Genomic DNA, 25,244 nt, shown 5'->3' with positions numbered 1-25,244 from the left:
GAGGCTGCACAAAGACCTGGTCAAAAGCAACAGTATTTTACAGCTGGGAACTCAACATAAGAATGTAAGAAAAGTCCTGGTGGTTCAGGCCAAAGGCCCATTCCATCCAGCATCCTGCTTCCCACAGTGGCCCAGGAGCTGTCCCTGGGAAGCCCACAAGCAGGAAAGCAAGTCAGATTTCTCCCCCACCATTGCTCCCCTGTAACTGGTATTCAGAGGCAGGCTGCTGCTGAATTTGGAGGTAGCACACAGGCATCATGACGAGTTGCCATTGATAGTCCTATCCTTCATGAATTTGTCCAATCTCTCTTTAACACTATCCAATTAGTGACCATCAGCAAATCTCATGGCAACACAGACTAATTACATGCTGACTGAGGAAGAACTTCAAGACTGAGAAGAGCAATCAAGGTTGATCATTTTTTTTATTCACCATTTTATTGAGTGTTGTTAAACTATTGGGAGTCAAAAGAACTTGCCAATCTACTGCAAACCACTCAAGCAATAATCCTCAGCACACTTTCCTGGGAGTAAGCCCCACTTAATACAGTAGACATGCATAGGACTGAGCTGTCAGATATCGACTAGTTCCTCCTTCACCTACCCTCAGTGTAGATCAGTAGGCCAGGCCTTCTGAGTTTTGCTGTTGCCCCTGCTTAAAGGAGAATGTCACTCTCTGGAGCCATAAAACATTTCATGGGAAGACTGGTAGTTGTCGTGCCTTTTGACAATGGTCATGTGCCTTCTCAAGTGTGAAGAACGCAGCTCTGTAGAATTTCATCCTTCTTTGCATTTGAATGTCTACAGTTTTCCTGCCATTCCTCAGGACAACTTCTAAATGATCAAATTCTTTATGCTGGTGTTTATTTTGGACACTCAACAGCAGTGGCCTGGTCCCTTCTTAATCACCATGTTGGAGTTGTTGCTTTTTAAAGAGATGTGTCCCAAATTCTGCACATGTATGAAACATTCACAATTGTATTTTTAAGCTGTAAAGTGAACACTGATCTTTTGTCACTTGGTCAACTTCTAGTTTATATCATACCTGTCTTATGTCCTTGATTTCAAGACAGAGAAAAAGTAAGAAGAGATGATAGGCTATTGATTTTTTTTTCCAGTCCTGAATTTTATTCATTGTTTCTATCACTGTAAGTGGTTTCTGTGGCTTCCTGGATCTTTTGAGCCAACTGGCCATGCAGCATCTCATCCTTCCTTCCTCTGGTGCCAGCAATCACATTTCTCACTCTTCATAGAGCCAGTCTGTATTTCCATTCATTCCTTTGTGGGAACAATACAACTGCAATTGGATCCCACCAGAGAATGAGTAGAGGGATGAGACATTGTTGCCACTTGAGAACCCTAAGAAAAAGGGTTATGAACAGGAAACCAAAGACACCTTCTCTTTTTAGTTCCCCTTATAAGAGTGAAATGAAGAGCATCCCATGTACACTGGCCTGAGCCCCTCAGAGGAAGGGCTGCCATATCCTGTGTCAGACCATCAGTTCATCTAGAGCAGGGGTGTCAAACATAAAGCCCAGGGGCCAGATGCAGCCCCCGGAAGATTTTTATCCAGCCCTCAGGCTCTCAGCTGCTGAGATGTTACAGCTGAAATGGCAGCCCACATGAAAATTGGGCTATCCCAAATCTTGAAATATGATCAAGATTTGCGTACGTTCTCTTCTGTCATTTGCAGTTAATGAGTTTCTATATGAGAACAGGGTCTGATTTCTGGCCATTAGCTGCTTAATGATGTCACTTCCTTTCTGCTTAATGACATCACTTCTGGCCCTCAGCTGGAGCCCTGAATGCTAACTTCGGCCCTCTGTATTAAATGGGTTTGACACCCCTGATCTAGAGCAATACTGTCAGAACTGACAGACAGCAAGTCCCCAAGGTTTTCCAACAGGGATCCCTCTCAGCCTTACCTAGAGACACCAACCATTGAAGCAGGGACCTTCTGCATGCAAAGCTGCTGCTCTGCCACAGAGCTACAGCCTCTCTCTGATACAGAAATGAGAACCAAGAGCTTGAGATTTTTTTTAATGAGTGCTGATTTCTATATCTGACCCCAGTCATCATCTGACCCCATATCGCATATGAGAAATGATCCCATATCTCATCATGTGCTTGTGGAATCACAATTTCCACACAGTTGTCTCTTTCTCCCCTGTTATGTGTGAAGATTTTTCCCAATGATATCTAAAGGACTGTATTGTATGTAGAAAGAATGAGAGGGAGTCACAATAAAATGTTGCAGGGGATGTCCAGTTGTGAGGGGGAGATGGTGGAAAGGTAGGGGTGTGCGTGTGTTATTTTAACCCCGGAACGCATACCAATTTCCCATCTCTCCCTCCCCTCTCCATTTCCCTGTATCGATTGACACAGGAACCTTTCACTGGTAATTTCTGTAGTCTCTTCAGCTGTCCTCAAGCTTAGAGTGAAGTGACAGAATCACATGGCCTGCCCAACTCTGGGTTTCTTTAGGCCCTTTCTTTTCTGCATTGTTCTTTCCCCAGGGGTGGGAATGAGAGCTGCCTATAGAAAACAATGGAGAAATCCAAGATTTGGGGATAGCTGCCATTGTGCAGCAACAGTGGATCTCTTCCTCCAATAAAAAAAAATAGCAGGGAAAATGGGAGTTCCCCCTCTCGAGACAATAAAGTGAGCTTTTCTTATCTTTGTTTACCATGCACATTCTGAAAGGTCTTGGAAGGTTTCCACAATCCCCAGAAGCGGAAATGGCCATCATGGGGTGGTTTTAATCTTATTTTCGTTTAGAAAGTGAACTACTTCTGCATGCCTAAGAAGTCCCCTGAGTATTAGAGACCACTACCTTATTTTTGGGTGTGCTCATCCTCCTGGGTGCAAGTCCCACTGGACTCAATGAGGACTCACTGTGTCACATCACAGTGACCCATGCCTTGGATCATGGTGTCAGATAGCAGGATGCCTGAGAGTCTTCCGCATAGAACACTCTGCCTTACTTTTCCTTTAATCTCTGTGGTTTGGATCTTTCCAGTTTGTTTTCTTTCTGTCTCCCTCTCCCACTCCCAGCAGGGTAAAACCTCTGTAGGAATTATCCTTGTACACTGTGCCTTCAACGATTAGATTCTCCAGGAATAAAATGTCTATTAATGCTTTTTTTTACGCCCCCCCCATTGGTTATTCCTGCCCCCCCCCCCAGGTTTCAAGCTTCTGAAGTTCTGGAGAAACCTCTGTCTTCTCTGAGTGCAGCCATTTTGGCTATAGTCCTCTCATCACTGTGTGGACACTTTAGCAACTGAGGCATAATGATGATGCCCCTTCCACCCTATTTGCCCACCCCACTCATAAGCACCCAGAGTTCCACTAAACCAGTGCCCATTGTTTGGACAACACCAAGTATGCTGAAGCATCTCCAGCACCATGTCTCCTATCCTCCGTACACCACACAGCAGCTGTGCATCAAGCACAGGGGAGCCCATTTTCTTAGGGACTGACAACCTGTCTCAATGCTGAGGAAACAGCTCAGTATAGCCCGAGAGACCAAACATATCATTTTCCTTGTCAAAATGGAAAGCCGTAAATGTTTAAGCCTAATGCTTAATGTGTCCAGATATTGAACATGGGGTTTTTTATCCTCCACTTAATGCCTTGCCTAAAATTGTCAAGAAAGATTACTTACAAGTTTCAGTTCCTCAAAAGTCCTCCAAAGATGGTGGTGAGCATTTGCAGTTTAACCTGAGGGCACAGGGTTTCCTATCCTTTTTTCCTTTAATTGGAAAGCATTCTCAGAAAAAACAGGGTGTGTGTGTTTAATTAGACTTCATTCTTGTGTCCAATTCAGTGATATGTTTAACTCACCAGCTTCTATCTATCAATTTTACATGGCAATAGGTTTTTTTTTCTTCTTTTCTGAATTGGCCCCTTTTTGCTGAGATTGGAAATAGCTGCAACCTGGACAGTCACAGAAGTCTGAAGTTGCCCCAGATGTGGTCATTCTCATGATCAGTCATGATGCTGACTATCAAGCAGGAGTTGGACTAGATGACCTTTTTGGTCCCTTCCAACTCGATGATTCTATGATTCTCTCTATGATTCTAAGCGATTGCTGAATATTTGCACGTCCAGGGATTGTCTGGAGAATGTTCACCATGAAGATGCACTAAAAGAACTGTATGGGAGAAATTCACTATGGCTCTAGAAACTGTAAAATCTGACTGACTCACTCTCGCCATGACTTTTGCTCAGTTTCTTACATGTTCATCGCTTTGTACCTGCATACCTAAAAGCATTGAAGTGGCCTAACATTCACAAATATCTGTAAACCACACTGCAAGGCATGTCTGTCCTTATCTGTAGACTGCAATGCTGATGATAATAAAAATAACTATTATAATAATTTGCCCGTGTGAATTATAGTCCACATCTGAAAACGTTAGTAAATGCCATTGTTATGCGTCAACCCATCAATCTTTTCCTCTCCGCTGCTTGGTGGTCCATGCAACTGCCAAGTAGCAGAGGCCGGGTGCCCGCCTGGCACTAGCCCAGCGCCGGACCGTGCATGCCGGCTGTAAGTTGGCGTCTCGAGCTCAGGATTGGGCTCTGAGATGCCAATCAGGACTTCCTCACTTCGAACTTTGCCTGTGCCATTAATTCACTAGGGCTGCAACCCTAACCTACTTTCCAGCACAAACATAAGAGCAATGCAACTCCAAGGGAAGGGAACAAACATTGCTTTACCTTGAGGAGACCTCTGTGATTGACCCCCAACTGCAGGATGCAGTACATGCCTCACTGATTACTCTGCACATATTTCGTTGCCACATCCTTAAGGGTGCAATCCTAACCCCTTATGTCAGTGATTTTCTGAGGTAAGGCAATGCAGTTCTGAGGTAAGGGAACAAACATTCCCTTACTTTGAGGAGGCCTCGGTGATTGACACCCAACTGCAGGATGCAGCACATGTCCCATTGGCGCTGGAAAGCACTGACATAAGGGGTTAGGATTGCGCCCTAAGTTGCTTCCTCCTTTTAGCATTGGTGTATCCAGCACAACATTTGCCAGGAGGCTTCTTAGGGATAGGAAGAGGTGATGACTGTGAGAGGTGTGAGGCACATTCGGGCTGAGGAAGGGGTGGTGTGGTGGACACGTTCAAGTTCACATGGCAGGTACCCATCAAAATGGCCCCTAGAAAGGTCCTGCATAAAGTGTAGCATCCTCACGGGGTGACCTTCACTGCGAGTCTCTCATAGAGCTCCCCATTGCGGTAAACTTTAAGACAAACTCAAACAGTTGCCTAGCTGCCACCAGCTCATATAAACCACCAGAAGAAAAGGGTTGGGACATGTGAATGAGGTACTCAGTGGAGCAGGTGGAGCTGTCTCCCTTGCTGTCATGGGCCATGATGGAGAACTCATCCCAGTTGTCCACCGCATGCCTCATGATGAGCTCATGAACCTCTCTAGCCATTAGCTGAGTGTCATACACGAAGTAGGAGAGGAACTGGAACAGGCAGGCTCTGTCTCCTGTGGTGGGGACAATAGTGAGAGGCACCATCTCCCCATTGATATTTAAATACTCAATTGCCATACCAACTTAAATTGAGGGACACTCAGTTGTTATTTACAGCAACTACAGTCAAGAGAAAATGCCTCCTGTGAGGGAAGCAAGATTGTGCCGCACAACTGTTGAGCCAGTGTCCCTCCCTAACTCTCCTCTCACTAGCACACAGGGATAAGCAGAGCAAGGGCTGGCGATAGCACATGTTCTCAGGAGAAAGGCTTGTCAAAATTTGGGGGTAGCAGAACTTTGTATTGAACCAAGAATACACTTTATTATCAATGTTCAGAGTAAACACTAAAATAACTGTTATTTTGTTCTGTTATTTTACTGTCAGTACCCCTTACCATAACAACTTTAAAAGGGTTAAGTTAAAAGGGCCAGCTGGCCTCAGTTGCCATATAGGCCACCAGTCTTTCTTAGGCAGTTGCACAGGGGGAAGAGCCAGTCGGGCCTAAGAAATAAGAAGTATTCTACAATTCATCTCCGAATTTAGATTCACCCCTTTAGGGGTTGATTAGGGTGAAATCCTGAATTATGTTTTTAAGCATTTGTGTGGGTAAGCTTTTTAAGCAAAAACCAAGTCAATATCTCATTGGGCCTAAAAGATATTGAGGAATCCATGAAAACACATTCTACCCCTTTTCACCCCCTTGGGGGTAGAATTTCTAAAAATCCCTTCTTACTGGGTCCTTACGTCATGGAAGAAATATGCTCCCCAAATTTCATGTTTCTAGTCCAGGTGTTTGGGCTGGGCGTTGATTAGTCATACAGGACATTCATTTTTAAATACGTATATAGATGTATAGATTTCATCATTACAGAATCGTCAAAGAAAGAATTCTTGATATTGAACAACAAGAGCTGTTTAGTGCCGCCAGAACCACATGCTCTCCACTCCATCTCCATATTCCAGTCAGTTTTGGGAAACTGGCCTCCTTCTTTTACCACCTGGAGTGCCCGCAGGCTCGGAGAGCTTTCACACTTGCAAGATGTAACGCTCTTCCATCAGCCTTGTTAATGGGCAGGTTCAGTGGTATTCCCTACTCAGAGAGGAAATGCAAGTGTGGTAGGGATTGCATTGAGACTCTAATACATACCTTTTTCTACTGCCCGCTACATGATGCTTCACGCAAGAACTATCTAGGCCCATTGTTAGCTAGGATGCAGGGCTGGGAGGATTCAATCATGCTTCAGTCTCTCCTTTCCACACCTGATTCTGAGACCCTGGATAAGGTTGCTTCCTTTTTATCTGGGGTAATAGCTAGGCAGAGCCCTGGGACTCTGGGCAATGTGTGAGGAAAAGACTGATGTTTATGTTGTGTTATTTTATATTTTTGTTCTTTTTTCTTTTTTCTCTGTATTTTATGCCAATAAAGGTCTTACTAAACTGAACTGATTTCATCATTCCTATTTTCACAAAGCCAGCAGACATTTAAATATGAATTTCTGCAGCTAGTACTGCGGCCATCAAATAGGTGTCATAACAAGACTTCAGACAGAGTGAGGAAAGAAACCTTCCATTCTGAGAGATAACTTTTGTTTGTTGAGCTTTGATGGATGTCTACTAGGAGCAGAGTCTTTTCGGTGATAACATCCACCTTATGGAAAGTCCTCTCTACAGAAGATTGCTGGACCCCAACGCTTTACTCCTTCAGGCATGCAGTCAGGCTCATGCAAACTCGTCAGGCTTCATGCAAACTAAGACTAAGTTGAGCTAGCCCTTCTTTCTGGGGGGAGGGGTGGCTAGTTGTCTTTGGGCACAATTCAAAGGTGCCCATGGGCCAACGCAAGTCCCTTGCGCCAGCCCAGGAGGGTCACAAATGTGCTATTAGGGTTCCTGGGTGTTCCTGGGCAGGGGGAAGGCAGGTGGTGGGCACCTCCGGGGGCAGGCGGGCGGGGAGAAGGAGGTGGAGCTCCCGTTCCCAGGGAGAACGGCTTTAAGTCACTCCGCTCTACTCAGATTGTGCCACCTGACGAGGTGGAGCAAATCCAAGGAGACCCATAGGAGCCAGCAGCCCTTACCCAGGGATAAGTTTCACTTTGCCTCTGGCTGAGCCGCTTATGGACACAATCCTGCGCTGGATACAGTGCAAGCCTCTTGGCTTGCCTGTTCCAGAGCAGGATAGGATTGTGCCCTTTGTTTTACAAATTCCCATTGGGCTTGATTGGTTTTGTTTTTGCTGTTTTACTACTTTACCTAAGTAGTCTTGTTGTTTGTCTTTTGCTGATTACTTTGTTTCTTATCCTTTAGCTGCTTTGGACTGTCACTGATAAAACCAACTGGGGTATACATTTTGAAAATCAATAAATTACTTTCTCAAATTGTTTCACATACAGAACTGTGTGTTTATAAGCCATCGCAGTAGACAGCACTTTGCAAAGCACAAAAGGACAAGTTCTTGCTAACAATTTAAATCTCACCGCAAGGGAGATAATGGGGTGGGAGAGAGGTGGGGACACCTCACACCATTTTCTGTACTTCTGTAATGCAGTCAATAAATCAACACAACTGTACATATCCGATAGCTTCATGATTCATGCAAGAGAAAAACCTACACTCCTAAGTCACCCGTGATGAGTACACACCTCTTGATCTCTCTGTCAGGACCAAAAAGTAACATACTAATCATGCCTAATAGCATTTCAAACCAGAAACAATTACCATTTCTGTGTTGCCAGTACCCAATTGTGTTATTTTAGGACTGCAAATTTTAATCCAGGTAGTCAAACTAATTCTGAACACAAACCCAAAAACCAGGGTTAGAGAGAGATTTTTTTCAGCGTGTTGGAACTGAACCCAGACATTAAATTTGCTCATTGCCTTGAATCTGAAATGGTATCAAACCCTCAAACACAAAACACGTCAAGCAGTTTAAATTAAGTGGTTCAAGAATCAGGCACTGCTTTCAGTCGCATGATTAACCTTTTATTTGTTTGTTTTTGTTTTTTTAAAATCATGCTGTGCCTGGATATTTTTGTGAAAAGCTTTTTAAAAAATGAATAATCAACAGTTAAAAATAATAAATATTTTTTCTCAAGTTCAACTGTTATTGTATATTCATTTTACAATGAAGTGTCAAAGGGAAGCAAAATAATTTGCTATCACGTTATTCTGCATGAAATGCATTGAAACTGACTCAAAACCAGCCCACAAGTCTCTGATCTGGCTATCAAACTACTTTTGAAAGTTGTTGTCAACCAGAAAGTTAAACAATTCTGATAAATCTGAACCAGAACTGAAACCAATTTTTTAATAGCTCAGCTCTGTGCTGGGCAGCCCAAGCCTAACCTGTGCTTGAACAGGCAGGACAACTGGTCTGCACTGTATCCATTGCAGGTTTGAGGGTGGATGGAATGCAATTTGGAGTAATGGGACTTATATTCCCTTACCCTGAGTAATGCCCCAGCCACCACAATGGGGCTATTTGGATCTGTGCCAGCAAAATCACTGACACATATCTGAGCAGCCCAGTGTAATACTGGGCTGCTCGGGAGGGAAGTTAGGATTCTGCCTATGTGCTGGAGGCTGGTCCCACCCCCTCCCAGACCTGGTCCACCCATCCGCCCTCCCCCGTCTGCCCCCCCTTCCCCAATTCCCCACTCCAGCCAGCCTCAGCTGGCGCAAACTCACCATCACTGGATCTGACACAAGGAGGCTTGTATCCTCACAACAGCCTCCCCGACTTCCACGGTGGAGCAAACATGCTTTACAACACCCAGCACATGGCGCAAGTGATACACGCCAATCTGGATTGCACCCTTAATCTGTTGACAGCCCAACTCTTAAAAAACTAAAGTTTCCCAATTTTTTTTTTTTCTGAGATTTGTACCATACTTGCCCATTAAAACTCCCCACACTATGATACACCACAACACTCAAAAGGATAGAAATCAGCGTTCACATACCATCGGGAGGGAACCTTACTCTAAAATAGCCATAACTGCATTGGAGAAAAACTAGCTCCTGTCTCACGTTTCATCATGAGAATAGTGACTTCCTGACACACTCAAAACATCCAGTAGGGAAAGCAACTGAAGTGTTGATTGCACAGTCACTTTCTGTTTAGTGGTAGACACAGAATACAAATTTACAGGGCACCAAATAGCGTATATCATATACACGATATATACCATATATCAAGGAATAAAGCAAGAGCAGGAAAAGGTGCTATTCTCGCAGCAAACCTTACCACCATGTCAATCAAAAACAAAATAACTGAACACCTTGTACTGAACAGAGTGGAATCACTCTTGCCTGCTACCTGCATCCATTGCTTTCAGTTAGGTTTAGCATTTTGTGTTTATTTTGCCCAAAAATAGAGAACAAAAGATATCATAAATGCCCTCCATAATTGTGTGAATTGGTCCTGTACCTTCTGCCATGAATGGTTTATGGATAACCATCAGTCCGTTCCACTCACCCCTCTTAAGAAGTTTGATGTACTACTCAGAGCAAAGGATGCCTCTCTGTTTAACAGCTCTTGGCAGGAAAATTTGTTGCGTGACACAACTTTACAAAGAACATTAAAATCAATGACAATTTATACACCAGAGGCTGGAAATTATGCTTGGGATTCTCATAATTCATCAGAATAAAGCTGTCAGAGACCTTTTATTTTAAATTAATAACATGTTGTCTAAAAGTGTCTCACTTCAAGTGCATTTACCAAGTTAAGCAGTGACATCTAATGGACATTTTTAGGTACAGCTGCCTTCTTTCCAAAAGATGGCCAGTGGTGGAAAACGCACAAGGAAAATGAATTTGATTCCACTTTCAAACATTTGTACAACCTTTCACAATCACTTTACATTCACAAGCACTTTAGGGCCACAATTCTCAATAATTATTTTTTTCTGATGTACCCCTACAGTAACCACGAAAACTTTGGGGCTACCTGAAAAATATGTCACACTTTTCAAAACAATTTTTAATTATAGGGGTTCTCCAGATTATTCTCCAGATTTTGGCTAGAAACCAAAGTCAGGTTGAATCCAAAGATGCCTTATTGAATCAGTGAAAAATACTTCTTTTCATGCAAAGTTCCCCCCAAATTCTGCCTATTCCCCCTTCCACAGCAGACCCCCATATGTCATTCCATTATGGAGAGTCCCCTAACTCAGTGGTTCCCAAACTTCTTCTACGGGTAGCTCCCATGACCTACTAGGCCATTGGCTGTAGTTCCCCATTATGTCTACAATGCTATACACTGTATAGGGCGGTGGGATTTTCATGAGGATTCCGTGGTTCCCTTGAGTGGTTTCCATGGCTTCCAAGCTCACAGTTTGGGAACCACTGCCCTAATCCATAAGCATGAATTTTTGAAGACTTAGGGGCCACAGTGAGGAGGAGTGGGTGGAACAGCTCCATTCTGGGAGAACATCACTCATGTGTCTTTGAAATGAACTCATTTATTAATTTATGAAGAAAATCCATACTCTGCTTTTCATCAACCGTCCTTGGAGGACAATAGAATACCAATAAAACTACATTAATAACAATAAAACACTTTTTTGAATTGTGTCATTAGTAGCATTCCGGAAGTGTTGTTGTCCCAGGATTTTGTCTTATTGTGGTGCTATAGGGTATGCCACTGGAAAAAAAATAGAACCATTTTAAATGAATAAAAAATTAAATGTAAGGAAGATTTTTTTTTTATTTCTTGACTTCAGGATAACCACTAAAATGGTCAATTAGTTGAACTAAGCACTAAGGGTGCAATCCTAATCAACTTTCCAGCACTGGCATAGCTGTACCAGTGGGGCATATGCTGCATCCTGCAGCTGGGGGGTAGTCATGGAGGCCTCCTCAAAGTAGGGCAATGATTGTTCCCTTTCTTTGAAGTTGCATTGCCTTTATGCAAATTGGTTAGGATTGCAGCCTAAGTAAAACCATCATCGCAGAAAAATATGGTTCAGACATTTCCATTTTTCGCATGTCTTTTGCCATACGTTCTTTAAGAAGTTAACATGCCCCATTTTTAAAAATGAAAAAAAAACTAGGGCACTCAAAATTGGACTTTTGATGTCCATTTAAATGAGCCACTGGATATTAAAAAGGGGTTGGGATGCTGTGATGGTTTCTTGTGATGAGCATCAAGTCATATTTCTATCACTTCCTGCAGAGCTGAAACTCTTGGCTTTAAATGGTAATAACTTTATTACCAATAGAGAATGGTCTTTAATACCTTCTTTGCCTTCCAAATTTAGTTTGGTCTCTTTCTCTCTTGTCCCTGCATGATAATTATATACATAAAAGTTGCAAAAAAAAAGTATCAAGATTTTCTGTCTCTATCAGCGTTGTTGGCTCCCACAGGTCCCAATGATAAAAAGAAACACATGAAAAGATAGCACAGAAAAAAGGTATCGTTGACTGTTAGCAGCTGATATACAGCTGATTATTTTGGACACAGGTGAACTACTTCCAAACACAGTCCTCTGGCTCTTTCCATACTCATTGGACTGTTCCATGCATGAATAAAACTATAACCATTACTTGGCTAGGTTAATTTAAAATATTTTGATTAATTTAAAATAGTGCCCCCAATCAGTTGGAAAGCTCTTTAAAAGAGAAAGTAAAAAAGAGTTTACAAAAATAATGAGCAACTGCTACCATCTTAGAAGAGGCATTCCTCCTTCTCTCTCACTCTCTCGTGAGAATACCTCTCGTAAGATGGTGCCTGCTGTGAAACAATCATGCATCAAAATTGAGTATGTGTTTTTCTTCACAGCACTATACAGTGCTTGTAATTTGACAAGTTTTATCCAGGTCCTATACAAATCAGTGGCAGAGCTCTTCAGGCCTGCAATGGTTTCTCCTAGGCCATGGAAAAAGACAGGCAGGGTCTGTCCACTTAGGAGCGTCACCAAGCAAATGCTTCAAGCAGTGGACTGAAGCGCCCCATGGGCAACTGGAGATGGGCAAATGGAGAGCCATCTATTGCCTCTGCCAACCAGCCATCACTTCCAACCACACACTTGCTGTCTCAGCCCAACTCTCTCTTTTTGGGTACCATGCTGCTCCTTTGCCTCCTCACCCATCAACAGAAGCAGGGAGGAAGAGTAGCAACTGCTGTAGCTGGAGCACCCATGATGTGAATCCTCTCTACTTCTTTTCTCCAGTCTTTATCCTTTCCCAGAGCAGTGGGAATGGAGTGAGGGAGGAGGAGATGTAGGAGAAGTCAGGGCGGATTTCTGGTCTCAGATGTTCCACAAACTATCCACATCTAAAAATGAAGAACTGGAAACTCTAGTGGTCACTGATCAATGCCCCCTCCCAGACAGTTCTGGATGGGCATGGGCTCTGTAGTCTGCCATGCAAAAAGTTTTGCCTCTCTGGTCAGAACAATGGCAGCTCCCCACAAGGAGTCATTAATTTTGATCATAGGAATTGTCTCCTGCCAAGTCAGATCCTTGGCCCACCTAACTCAGCATTGTCTACAGCAGGGGTGCTCACACTTTTTTGGCTTGAGAGCTACTTTGAAACCCAGCAAGGCCCGGAGATCTACCAGAGTTTTTTTTACAATGTTCGCGCCATCATAACATATAATATTTATGTGTACAATGTATGTTGGTGTACCTTGAGCCCCACTGAGTATAACAGGACTTACTCCTGAGTAGACATGCCTAGGATTAGGCTGTGAGGCTGCAATCCTAGCCACACTTACCTGGGAGTAAGCCCATTGAGTACAATGGGCCTTACTCCTGGCGTTTCCTCCCAGAGGCACCTGAAGGGGGGGTCGGCACTCCGCAATCTACTCATTTTGCCTCGCGATCTACTGGTAGATCGCGATCCACCTATTGAGCACCCCTGGTCTACAGCAATGGTTCCCAACCTGTGGTCCATAGACCACTGGTGGTCCATGAGATTCTGAGAGGTGGTCTACGAGGTTTCAGGAAAAAAAATTGCCTTTGCTCACTTCCAGCATCTTGCCGAGCAAGCACTCTCCCATGGACCACCAGACAGGATGGAGAACGGACTGGCAGCAACCACTGAGGTGTTGGCTGCAGCTGTGGATGGTCTGTTCTCTGCCTTCTCTGGTAGTCCAAGGAGGAGTTCTCAGGAGATGTTTTCCCATAGGCTACCAGAGAGGGCAGAGAATGGACTGCCCACAACCACAGTCAGCAATGAAAGCAGCAACCCACAAATCATCTCTATAAATAATAAATCTAATAAATCTCTCATAAAGATTCTCTAATTATTACAAATTTAATTGTATTTTTATTTGCAGGGGGTGGGGGATTTCATATGATCCACACCAATTTTAATTTTTGCCTCAATAGTCCGTGGGCTCCTAAAGGTTCGGAACCACTGGTCTACACTGACTGGCAGTGGGTCTTCAGGGTTTCAGAGGGGGGCCCTTGGCAGCCCTACCTAGAAATACCAAGGATTGTACTTAGAACCATCTGCATTCACAGTTGATTATAACCAAGTGATGGCTACTATCCAGGTCTCAGATGCCCCTGGAGCACGTACATTTCTACGTACTTGCCAGACTTCTCCGGTGCAGGCATCAGAAGTTTCTCAGTTTCATGCAAGGCACATTTTTAGTCCTAATGGTACAGCATGAAAACTGTAAGTACAGACAGATACTGAGAAGATTAAAATTGGCCTGGTTGTTTCTAATCTGCAAGAGCGAGCAAAGCCATTCACAAAAGCTTCAGCCTGGGTCGTCAGTCTGCGTACGTTTCTGAGAAGGGCATTTCAAAGCAGATCACTGCAGTGGGGTTTAGCAGATTAAGTAGAAAGCACTTTTCCCCCCTCTCTAATTTAGCTATTGTAAGTTATGACTCCAATATGGCATGTTTTACAGAAGTAGTGTGTTCCACAGTGAGAAACATGAGCTTCATGGCTAAATTGCAGCTTTGGAAAATCAGAGCTCCTTGAAAGTATTCCGTAGGCCAAATCCGTAGATGATAGAACACGATAACCCTTCTTTGGATAAAGCTGAGCTGGATTGGCCTGCTGGGAGTAGCTTTGGGAGGTCATTTGCACACCACAAAAACAGGCTTAAAAATAAGATGCCATTTCAACAATGAGAGCATGGCGGAGTGGTTAGAGTGATAAGCAAGGCGTTGACAGGTCAGAGTTCAAATCTGTACTCACCCATAAATCGACCTAGGGTAAGTCATTATTTCTTAGTGTAGCCTACCAGACACCATTGTTGTGAGGACAAAATGGGGGAGAGAAATTCCTCCTTGGAAGTAGGGTTCTGTTATGTTACAAGAAATACAGGTTGAGTCTCATTATTCACAAGGGTTCTGTTCCCAGAACTCATGTGGATGGCAAAAATTACATTAAAGCAAATCCATTTGAAAAACAATGTCCCCTTTCTAGGCAATTTAAAAACAGCCTTGCTGATCTTTGTGATGTAAGATAGAGTCATTAGGCAGACAATCCATCGATCAGTCCAGGAGCTTAGAAAGGCTTCACTCTGAGTCAGCAACCCTTCCCTTCACCCAGAGTGCAGCACTGGGGAAAAATGCAAAGTGATTATCTTTCTTTCATTCGCTCAGGGAGAAGGGAGGGGTCTTTTGCTTTGGAATGAAGCTGTTTTAAGTGCCTGGAGAAAGACTGATTGATGAACTGTCATGGTGGAAGTGACATCATCAGGCAAATTAAAATAAATAAGTATAAATAATTAAAGTAAAACAAATAATTAAAAAAGCCGAAGCCAGCCCTGGTTCACCAAGGAACAGGCTGTCTGCCTACAATAAGACCCCCCCTCCCAAAATCAATAAGGTTTTCAGCCCTACCCAGTGCCCAGTTCAATTTAAGAACTTCTGTTTAAACCAGATCACTGTCAGGATCCACCTGGCTTTGCAAGTCTCAAAAAAGGTCACCTTATCAGCTGAGGCCTTGTTTTGATCCTTTTTAGTGGGGGGGGGGGGAGGCTGCCTTCTGGAGCATTTGTTGAGCTCCAGTTCCATCAGATCAGGACCATTCTGGTGGCTTCACATTCCCCTTTGTCTGGCCTGACCACCAGCCAAGGCATGTTTGCTTACTCGCGAGTAAACGCAACGTGAGGTTTAATTTCACTTTCCATAGGGCCCAATACATTCGTCTGCTTGGAAGGAGGGACTTCCTTTTCAGGTATTTTTGGCGGCTGCATTCATTGGATCAGGACCATTCTAGTGTCATTGGATTTGTCTCAGCCTACCCTTTCTGATGGAGTAAGGCAACTTCACCTACTCGTGAGTAAGTGCGTGATATGGCTCATTTTCTCTTTCCATAGGGCTTCATGCATTTTTTGTTGTCCGGTGTTTTGGCTATAACTTTTGATAGAAAGGTGATATTTTACTCTGGTTTTTTGCATTGCATTCTGCTCGAAATTCAGCATCCAACGGTATAGAACATGATGGTATTACTCTTAACCACCATGAATTTTAGCGTGTCACCCCCCAGTGCGCTGTCACCCCATGCAACCCGCACCACCCGCACCCCCTAGTGACGTCACTGCACCCCCCATACTCAATAGATGTGACATATGGCACCTGGAAGTGGTTTGGCAGTGACGCAATGGCATCATTGCACCATTGCACCACCACAAAGTGCTTCGGGGGGGGGCCACCATTTTGCAGACATTTGAAACCTGGGAGAGGGATGGCCCATCTGCTGCCAAATGTTGCACAGGCCTCCACTCATACCCGCCCAGGGTGTGTCACCCGCAGTGGATTGCCCTTTGCCCCCATTTGCTATGCTACTACCCCCACCTGTATGTTCATCAAGTATCTGAGAAGGGCTGTTTAAGAGAGAGAGTTGCAAAACAGAAAGAGGAGAGTTACTCTTGCACCTTTGTAGTTGTGTCAAAGAAAGAGTGTCAACAGGTGCAACTTTTCTCAGCCCTACATGACAGCTGAATCAGCCAAATTCCTTCTTCTGTATCGCTATGAAAATGATGGTAGCCCAGCCTTCCACTACTTTGATTATCCTAGAAAAAGAAAAGAAGACATGTACTGTCAAGAATGAGTGAAAGTGGGCCCACAGTGCAGCTTGCGACAAAGGATGTCCTTGGGACAGCAATGCTTCTGAATGGCAGTGCGACTGTACTCAGTGGCATAAGACTGGGTGAGATGTACATTGCAGAAGCAGCAAAATGCAAGAAGCATCCAGTTAGGGCCTTCCTATGGTAGGGACTTATCAAGTGATTTCAATAAGAAGCTGTGTTCCTGATCAATTTGAAGAGCCTTGCAAATATTTTACAAAGAAACGAAGACCTGCAGCTTGAGACATTTGGGAGAAACAGCAACAGGGATTATTAATTTACATTTGCTGTACCGCGGCTGCTGATATGTGTGTGTGTCCCCAAAGCATGTGATCAGGGGCGGCTCCATAGGTAGGGCCTGGTGGAGCACAGGCCGGGGGCCCATAGCCACAGAGGACCCATGCTTGGCCAGCTCCTAAAACAGTGGGGGTCTCCGGCTACTCCCCATCATCCACCTGGACAGGTAAGAGTCCCCCTTCACTGCCACCACTATCACTGCAAGAAATGGCACAAGGAAGCACTCATCTTTGCCTGGCTCCTGAGCACTATATGAACATTCATGGTCCATGCACATGCTGGCAGGGGGGTGAGTTTGCCAATAGGGGCCTTCACAGGGCCAGCACCTCACCTGCAAGACAGCAGAATCACCACTGCAAGTGATCTTCACCAAGTATGCTGGGGACATTCCATCATAGGTCTTCATGCCCTGCTCACAGAAGAAGCCATAGAGATGAATAGCCCAAAACTGGTAGTCTACATCAGGGGTGTCCAAACCCTGGCCCTGGGGCCACTTGCGGCCCTCGAGGACTCCCAATGTGGCCCTCAGGGAGCCCCCAGTCTCCAATGAGCCTCTGGCCCTCCAGAGATTTGCTGGAGCCCACACTGGCCCGAAGCAACTGCTCTTAGCGTGAGGGCAACTATTTGACTTCTCGCATGAGCTGTGGGATGAGGGCTCCCTCCACTGCTTACTGTTTCACATCTGTGATGCAGCAGTGGCATCAAAGGAAAGGCCAGGCTTGCTTTGTGCAAGGCCTTTTATAGGCCTTGAGCTATTGCAAGACCTTCATTCAAAAGAACATTCATTTACAACTGATGAATGTCCATCTTAAATATATATATTTATGTAAATGTATGTAAATTTATTCAAATTTTAAATGTATATTAATTCTTTTTTTCCCCAGCCCCCGACACAGTGTCAGAGAGATGATGTGGCCCTCCTGCCAAAAACTTTGGACACTCCTGGTCTACATAGTAATTATTCTGTTTTAGCTGTGATGAGAACCATTCACCACTAGGGGGAGCAAAAAAGAAAAAAGTCTTACCACATTCGTTCCCATTATTTAAATGTTCATTAATTTTCTATTTATTATTAAAGTCACATATGTTTTTCCCCTCATTCATTACCATTGCATTCATTTTCACAAAACTTCATTTTTCTTGTTTCCTATTGCCTTAATGTAGGTCGCTGCCAGGGCAAGAGGGTCCACTGTGGGAATGAGCTTTTACCCTCCAGCAGCTGTTGTGTGTGTGTGTGTGGGGGGAGCTGCAAGGTCCTTAAATTCCCCCCCCAGTCCAAATGGGCTCTGAATGAATGGGTAAACCATTCATTCTTCATCTGTGGCTCTGCTCATTCATTTCAGAACAAAATATGTAGGAAGAGACCTACTGGACCACACTTTAGCCAGTCCTGTTTTGTGTCCCCATCCCCTGTAATCTGAAACTGACTCTGATACAGCTTGATGCTACATAAGCAGATGTGGTATATTCATTAGCATACAGTATATCCATCCGTATCTACAGTATATAGAACCATCTATGACAGAAGCATACCACGGGCTCCATATTGCACCTGGTAAGGTAGTTACCATGTGGAGCTTGGTGTTCCAGAAGTTCAGGGATGACATGATGATGTGATCATATCATCCCTGACCTTCTGCCCCTTCACACTGCTTTTAATGCAACAGGCCCACCTCCAGACCACCTCCACTCGATGATCTTCGGCCCTGAACAGGCGCAGTCACTTTGGATTATCACCGGTGAGTAGCAAAAAAAGATGGCAAGAATGTGAGGGAGCTGGACCCAGAGAGGACTGAAGATTGCTGAATGGAGAGTCAGGCAGTGCGATGTCACTCCCGCTGAAACTTGCACCTGGTGTGGTTTGCACCAGCCATGTGCCCCCAATGACACCGTTCATCTATGCATATGGAGCTTTACAACAGGTCCCCACTCTGAGAGGCTCACAATCTAGAAGCATACATAAGGGAGACAAAGTGGAGAAGGAGGGAGCAGTGGCAGGGTAAACGGGTAAAGAATATGCTAATGGGCTCCGTAATAGGGTGTAGGAACAGGGGGTTCTGCCAGAGGCTTCCTGGGAAATCATGATTGTAGGTCAAGAATTTTGCTCCAGAAATACACAAGCAGGTATCATTCTTGAAGCATCCAGTCTGCAAATGCAAAAAGGTTGAGCAACTAATCCAGGCTAAATGGTCCTGAGTATGTGCCCTACAAAATGTGATGTGCTTTAAAAAACAAACCAAAAAAGGAGTAGCTGACAGTTTGCCAGAATATATGAACCTGGCATGTGAGGAGTCATCCCAAAAGGTTTTCTTCCCATTTTGCAAAAGGAATTAATAGCCTGGGGCCACTACAGGGCCGCCGTTGAGACATATGCAAGAGAGACTGCACAGTCGGATTCTAAGCCAAAGGTTTCTCTCAAACAGCAGGAAGCACATTTCAGAATCAAGTGAGGAGATTTGATCGCTGTGGCCAGATTCAATACAAGACAGAACTACTTTATCTTTAGGGCTACCTCACAGACGATTCTTTCCAGCACGTAGGATCAGTTTTCCAGGGTAAATGCTGTGAGCCATTGCAGATATTTTGCACTGCTGGCTCAGATGATAGGTTCATTTAGTGCAACATCCTGCTTGCCATAGGGGCAGTCAAACATCTTTGAGAACCCTTAAATGCACGTGATGAACCCCCCTTGCAGTTTGCCCCTCAAGCATTTGATAGTCAATGTCATACTGCCTCTGAACATGAAGGATCCAAAGATTCACCATGATGGCTTCTTTTGATAGGCCTCACTTGGTGGATAGGGTTGGCTTCCCCTTATTTATTTGTTTTACTTTAATATAATTGTTTATAATTATTTATTTTAATTTGCTTTATGATGTCACTTCTTGCCATGACATCACTTCTGGTGGGTCCTGGACTGATTGTCATTCGAAAAAGTGGGTCCTGGCACTAAATGTTTGAGAACAGCTGCAATAAGGTGTTGACACCGGGGGGGGGGTGACACCACTAGTGACCAAAATCACTAAAATCACAGTTTGTAAGAATAATACCATCATATTATATATCAATCAATGCATAATTTCATGCAGAATGCAACGAAACAAACCACATTGAAATATCTTTATTCTATCAAAAGGTACAATCAAAAAACCAGTGGGGGGCAGGGCAATGGTAGATCACCATACCCACCACCTGGGGTGTTGCCCCACCCACTGCACCGGTGACGCGAACCCTAGTGACACCACCGCATGTGCTGTTGCAAAAGCACCATAAAGAGCTTTGTGACATCATTTGTCGTTGATGTGTTGGTGGGAAGACCAAAGGCTCCCTGCACATGCCAGCAGCTGTTACAATGCCTGCCGGACCAGGTAAGTTCAGTATAGGGGCAGGAGGAGGGGTGGAATGGGGAGAGATGGGGCAGGGATAGGCAGATTGGACCTAGGAGGGGACAGGATTAGCTGTGCCAGTGTATATCATATCCTAACCTCCTTCCTGGGTCTGATCTGCTTTGCAAGGATCAGGTTAGACTTGCACCAGTGATATCACTGGGGCAGGTCCAGCTTGACCCATTGCGGCTACCAGGGCTTACTCTGTCGCAAGAACACAAATCTCCCCCTACCAGTACGTAAATAACGGACAATTTCTGAGGTCTCAGAGGTCCATTAAATCATGCCTTACAGGACTCCCTCAACAATGCCAAAGGAGATCTGTAAGGTAGTTAATGGCTCAAAAGTACAGGGAGCAGGCTTAACCTCCAGTGCTGGGGCTGCAGCTGCCATTCTCCATTTCGCCCTTGAGCAGGATGCGCTAGGAATGGAGACATTTCCATTCCTAAGGGCACTTGAGAAATGGAGAGGTCTTCAAGAAGTGAGCGACCTCTCCTGAGGAAACTCTCAAATCCAAGGGCAGTCTCAGAAATGGAGATTTCCATTCCTAGAGCATCCTGCTTATGGGCAAAATGGAGAGTGGCTGCTCTAGCACCAGCCCTGGGTAAGCCTTCCTCTTCAGTCCCTCCCAAACGTGACCGACCTTATGGCCAAATCCTATCCAATTTTCCAGCGCTGGTGCAGCCATGCCAATAGGGCACAAGTTGCGTCCTGCAGTATGGGGGGCAGTCATAGAGGCCTCCTCCAGGTAAGGAAATGTTTCTTCCCTTTCCTTGGGGCTGCATTGTGGCTGCACCGGCACTGGAAAGTTAGATAGCATTGGGCCCTTAGAAAGCTCCATCGATATTCCTAGTACCCTGGTGGGAAGGAGAACAGAGTGAAAGTGCTGAGGGTGCTTTTGAAGGCTGAGGTTTAATGGACTAATTGGGGGAGGATATATTTGGATTTAATGGACTTTCAGTATTAACAGACACCCCTTTCTCCAATAGTCCATTAAATTGAAAGTTCACTGTAATTGACATGTTGAATATACAGCCATTGGAAACAGGTATAGTAGCACATCATATTAACCATGGACCAACCATTCTGTGTGAGAGTTCTTTCTGGGTCAGTCTTGATACTCCTCTTTTGCTCAATGGCCTTGATGAAAACACCTGCCTGATTTGGTTGCCACATCATTTGGATTTGAAAGGGATGGTGAAGAAGGGCACCTTTTTATTCAGCCCATAGAGACAACAGAGGAAAGAAAGAACCTTTTCCTCTGACACTTCGTTTTCTAAGTGCAGGGGTTTTTGTGTGTAAATGGAGGAGAATTCAAACTCACAATTCACCTTCCTGCAGACTGAAGTGATATAGGCCAGGCATGAGTTTGTTGCTTCCTCTGTAAAAACTTGGCCCAAAACTGGAACTGCTAGGAACACCAACTGTTTCTTCTTTGAAGGATGCTCTCAAGACTCCTGCTTATTGGGTGGGAAAAGAAGAATGCGGGAACTGAAGTAGCTTTGAGATAAGCAACACATTCAGCCACCACTGATTCCACAACCAACCAAGCAAACGAAGTCATAACTCTAATTTCAAATTGGTCGTAATCCAAAAACATATGCACGGTTTTATCGTATAACACTAGATTAATGAGACAGTCATTAGAAAAACTCTCCTGGTGATGGGGTTGTGAAAAAAAAACAACCCATAAACTGCAGTTAGCAAGCAGATATATCATTTAATAGAAAATAATTAACTTTACATTTCCCATTTTTGCTCATTTAGGAGAATGTTTTACAAGCTCAGGATTAACATCAATGGAGAACCCATCTGGACATGTTGCCATGTCAAGCTAATACGATAATGCTTATTTGTTTTATTTTATTTATTATTATTATTATTATTATTATTATTATTATTATTATTATTATTATTATTATTATTATTAGCAATAACAATAACAATAACAATAGCAATAGCAATAACAACAACCACCTGTTATTGTCTTTCTGGATGCATTTATTAGAAACAAGATAGATATTCCTTAAACCCATCCATCTTCCTCATCATCCCAAAAGCTCTACAGGTGAATATCACTTAGCAATGTTCTGGCCAGCAATGGGCCACATATGTGACAGGCCATTACTGATCAATGTTCCTCCACCAAAAAAACCTCCAGAGCCAAGGGGAGCAGTGCTCTCTTTGCCTCCGTGGGGCTTTCCTGAACCCCACAGAGCCAAGTGCAGATTATTATTCCCTGGGCCTCAGAATGCCTTATAAAGCCAAAAAAAAAAAGTCACTTCTGGTGTCCTGAGGAAATAGAAAGTTGTGATTTTTTTCACCCTTTTCAGCCATTCTGAACCTCGCAGTGGCTACACACAGACATGTGCAGCCTCTGTGGAGCTCAGAAAAGCCTCCAGAAGTGAGGGAGCACAGTTCCTCTCCGCTCCGGAGGCTTTGACAGGCGATGTCATTTTGAAAGGTGACAACTGGTGACATCATTAGCTCACTTGATAACAGGGGTGCAGGAATGCATCTCCATCATTAAGCAATGCACACCTGTACTGTTTTGTAGATATCCAACATGCTTCAAATGCTTTACATTATTCACCCTCATTGCTATTTTTCACTATTATTTATTATTTTTGTTTCTGTTTGGGGGCATCTGGAGAAATGCTTCCCATTACCAGAAACACACTCTGTGAATCTCACAATCAACAGGCTTGTCTCAGACCAACAGTGGGACAGACATGGCCATTCTGCAGGCTATGGCCACCAGGGCAAGCAACTGGACACTGCGTGTGCGCAAGAGTGGCCCGCTGAAACTCCTCCATCTTGCCTCATCACCAGTAAGTCAGTGGCGGGGGGCAGTTCAGGGGAGGATCATTGGCGGATTGGGTTGTGGAGCAGGAGGGGGGATCTCAGTGGCAGCCACATACCCTGAGATTTTGTTCCCTATCCTCAGACCAGACCCCACCCCCAAGTCTCCTTGGGTTTACGCTACCAAAAGAGCTGGAACATAAGGAGATCCATCAGAGACCAGGCAGTATAGAATGAGATAAGAAACAAAGTTTTCTACTTAACTCTTCTGGACTGCCTGGGTTGCCTCTCACCCATAGCATGCAGCATGCACTCCATTATCGGTGCTATATGCTCAGGGCTGGTGGTGGAAAGGATTGGGCCCTAAGTTGTATAACAGTGTAGTGAGACAGGAAGGCTTTGTCTTTGTTCAGGGCCAAGTAAATTCAGTCAAGTTTTCTGTGAAATTCTAGTTCAGCATTCCTTGCAGGTTCCTTGCTCTCTCTCAGTAATTCAACTGTTATAAAATGGTCAGGCCAGAAATGGAGTGTCCTGGGAGACCAAAATGGGCACCAACCAGTTTCTAAATGTGCTATATTGTGTGTCAGATTTGCATCCATTTTGTCTGTGTAACACTTGGCCTGTTTGTCCTACATAGACAACAGAAGGACATTGTCAGCAGGTGATCACATACATCACATTGAAGGATGAGCAAGAATGAGTTCCTGAAGGCACAGCAGATGTTGTCTGGTTCTGGGATAATGTTGCCAGACTGGATACGTTGGCACCTGAGTTTGTGGTAGGGTCTGGTCCCTACATTTGCCATGTGGCCCGTTGTTGGTCAATAGCTGTTTCAGGTTGGAAGGCTGCCTGTCAGGATAGACCTAGCACCCAAGGCCTGTGAGAGGTGTCATTATCCAAGATGGGCTGCAGGTTATTGATGATGTGTGGTAGAAGTTTTTCATCAGAAATCCAAGGATGACTTGTCAACTGCATCTTAACAGGTGACCACTGGAAGTGTCAACAGCACTTTAGTGACTCATATGTCAAAGAGAAGCCAGTTGTGATGGAAGATATATTTCCATCCCAATATTTATGGTTGTGAGTTTCTTAGTCAGGATGGAAAACTGCAAGTACTTAGGTGCCAAATGCTATTGGTACAAAGTCTCTTTGTAAACCCATGAATACAAAATGGCTACTTGAAGGCCTAGGAAGGAAACACCATTGTGAATATTAAAAGAAACCGAAGGTCGGGGGAATCAAATAACTATTTCCCCCTCTTCATCAGATTCCAATTGACTTTTTTTATGAATAGCTCTGTGGTGAATATTGTATCTTTTCTTTGTTTGCTTGTTTTGTTTTGGGAGTTTTTTCCCCACGAAAAAAAAGATAAAAAGGAATCAAGGAGTCAGAGGGCCAAGCAGCTTAATCTTTATGGTTGAAAGCATATTGGACTCAGTTGTGAAGAAAAAGAACTGGGAAATAATAACACTGAAGCAATGAAGTTTAATTACTGAAACTCAGCATGGGTTATAACTAGCTGCTTGTTCCTCTTTTAGAACATACTCACCGTTGAAAACATACAACCATGAGGGAAAATTACAAAATGTTGCTCGCATTATTCACATCAGATGCAGGACTTGAAAATAAAGGCATTGAAGTTTGAATTTTAAATGTTGGCAGGGGGTAGAAAGAAGCCAAGATTACAGGGACAATAGGAAAGACATTACAGAGGGTGATGCTGAAGTGTTGGGTTCAACAGCACACAAAAGACAACAAGGGGGCTGATTCTGTGTACGCCAACAGGAACTTTGCGCGTGTGCAAGCTGCAAGATGTAGCTGTGCGCATGCCAATGTTATCACACAATGGCAGTGTGTTAGGCCACTGTAGCACAGAAGTGCCAATTTGCTTCCGGGTTCAATAAAAGGTGCTGGTGCTTGCCTTGAAGGTCCTGTAGGGCACAAACCTAACCAGGTCTACTCAGAAGTAAGTCCAATTTTGTTCAATGGGGCTTACTCTCAGGAAAGTGTGGTTAGGATTGCAGCCTTAGAGTCCGGGTCCACATATCTCCAAGAGTGCCTCCAGCCAAGGCAGGAGATGGCTGGCTGGCCAGGCGATGGTTGTGCAAGTGTCCTCATCTCTTGGCAAATGTGTAGAGCTCTTGCAGGGGGATTGTTTAGCAGCACTGCCTCACTGCATCTCCTACTGCACAATCTCAAATCTCCCTGCTTCCCCTGTTGTTTTGGGATCACA

General features: G+C 44.2%; 1 protein-coding gene across 1 annotated transcript in view; it reads right to left on the bottom strand.

Annotated features, from left to right (window-relative positions):
• The window catches only part of ETNK1 (ethanolamine kinase 1), a 110,844-nt gene that overhangs the window by 21,643 nt on the left and 63,957 nt on the right, over window positions 1-25,244 (bottom strand). Inside the window, exon 9 of the transcript XR_010794735.1 lies at window positions 16,335-16,472. The gene's annotated coding sequence lies outside the window, so the exon portion shown is untranslated. The remainder of the gene's footprint in view (window positions 1-16,334; window positions 16,473-25,244) is intronic.

This window comes from Tiliqua scincoides, chromosome 7 (assembly GCF_035046505.1).
Source record: "Tiliqua scincoides isolate rTilSci1 chromosome 7, rTilSci1.hap2, whole genome shotgun sequence".
NCBI classification, from domain to species: Eukaryota; Metazoa; Chordata; class Lepidosauria; order Squamata; family Scincidae; genus Tiliqua; species Tiliqua scincoides.
The sequence above is the reverse complement of the archived record's forward strand: the minus strand, read 5'-3'. Positions and strand labels throughout refer to the sequence as shown.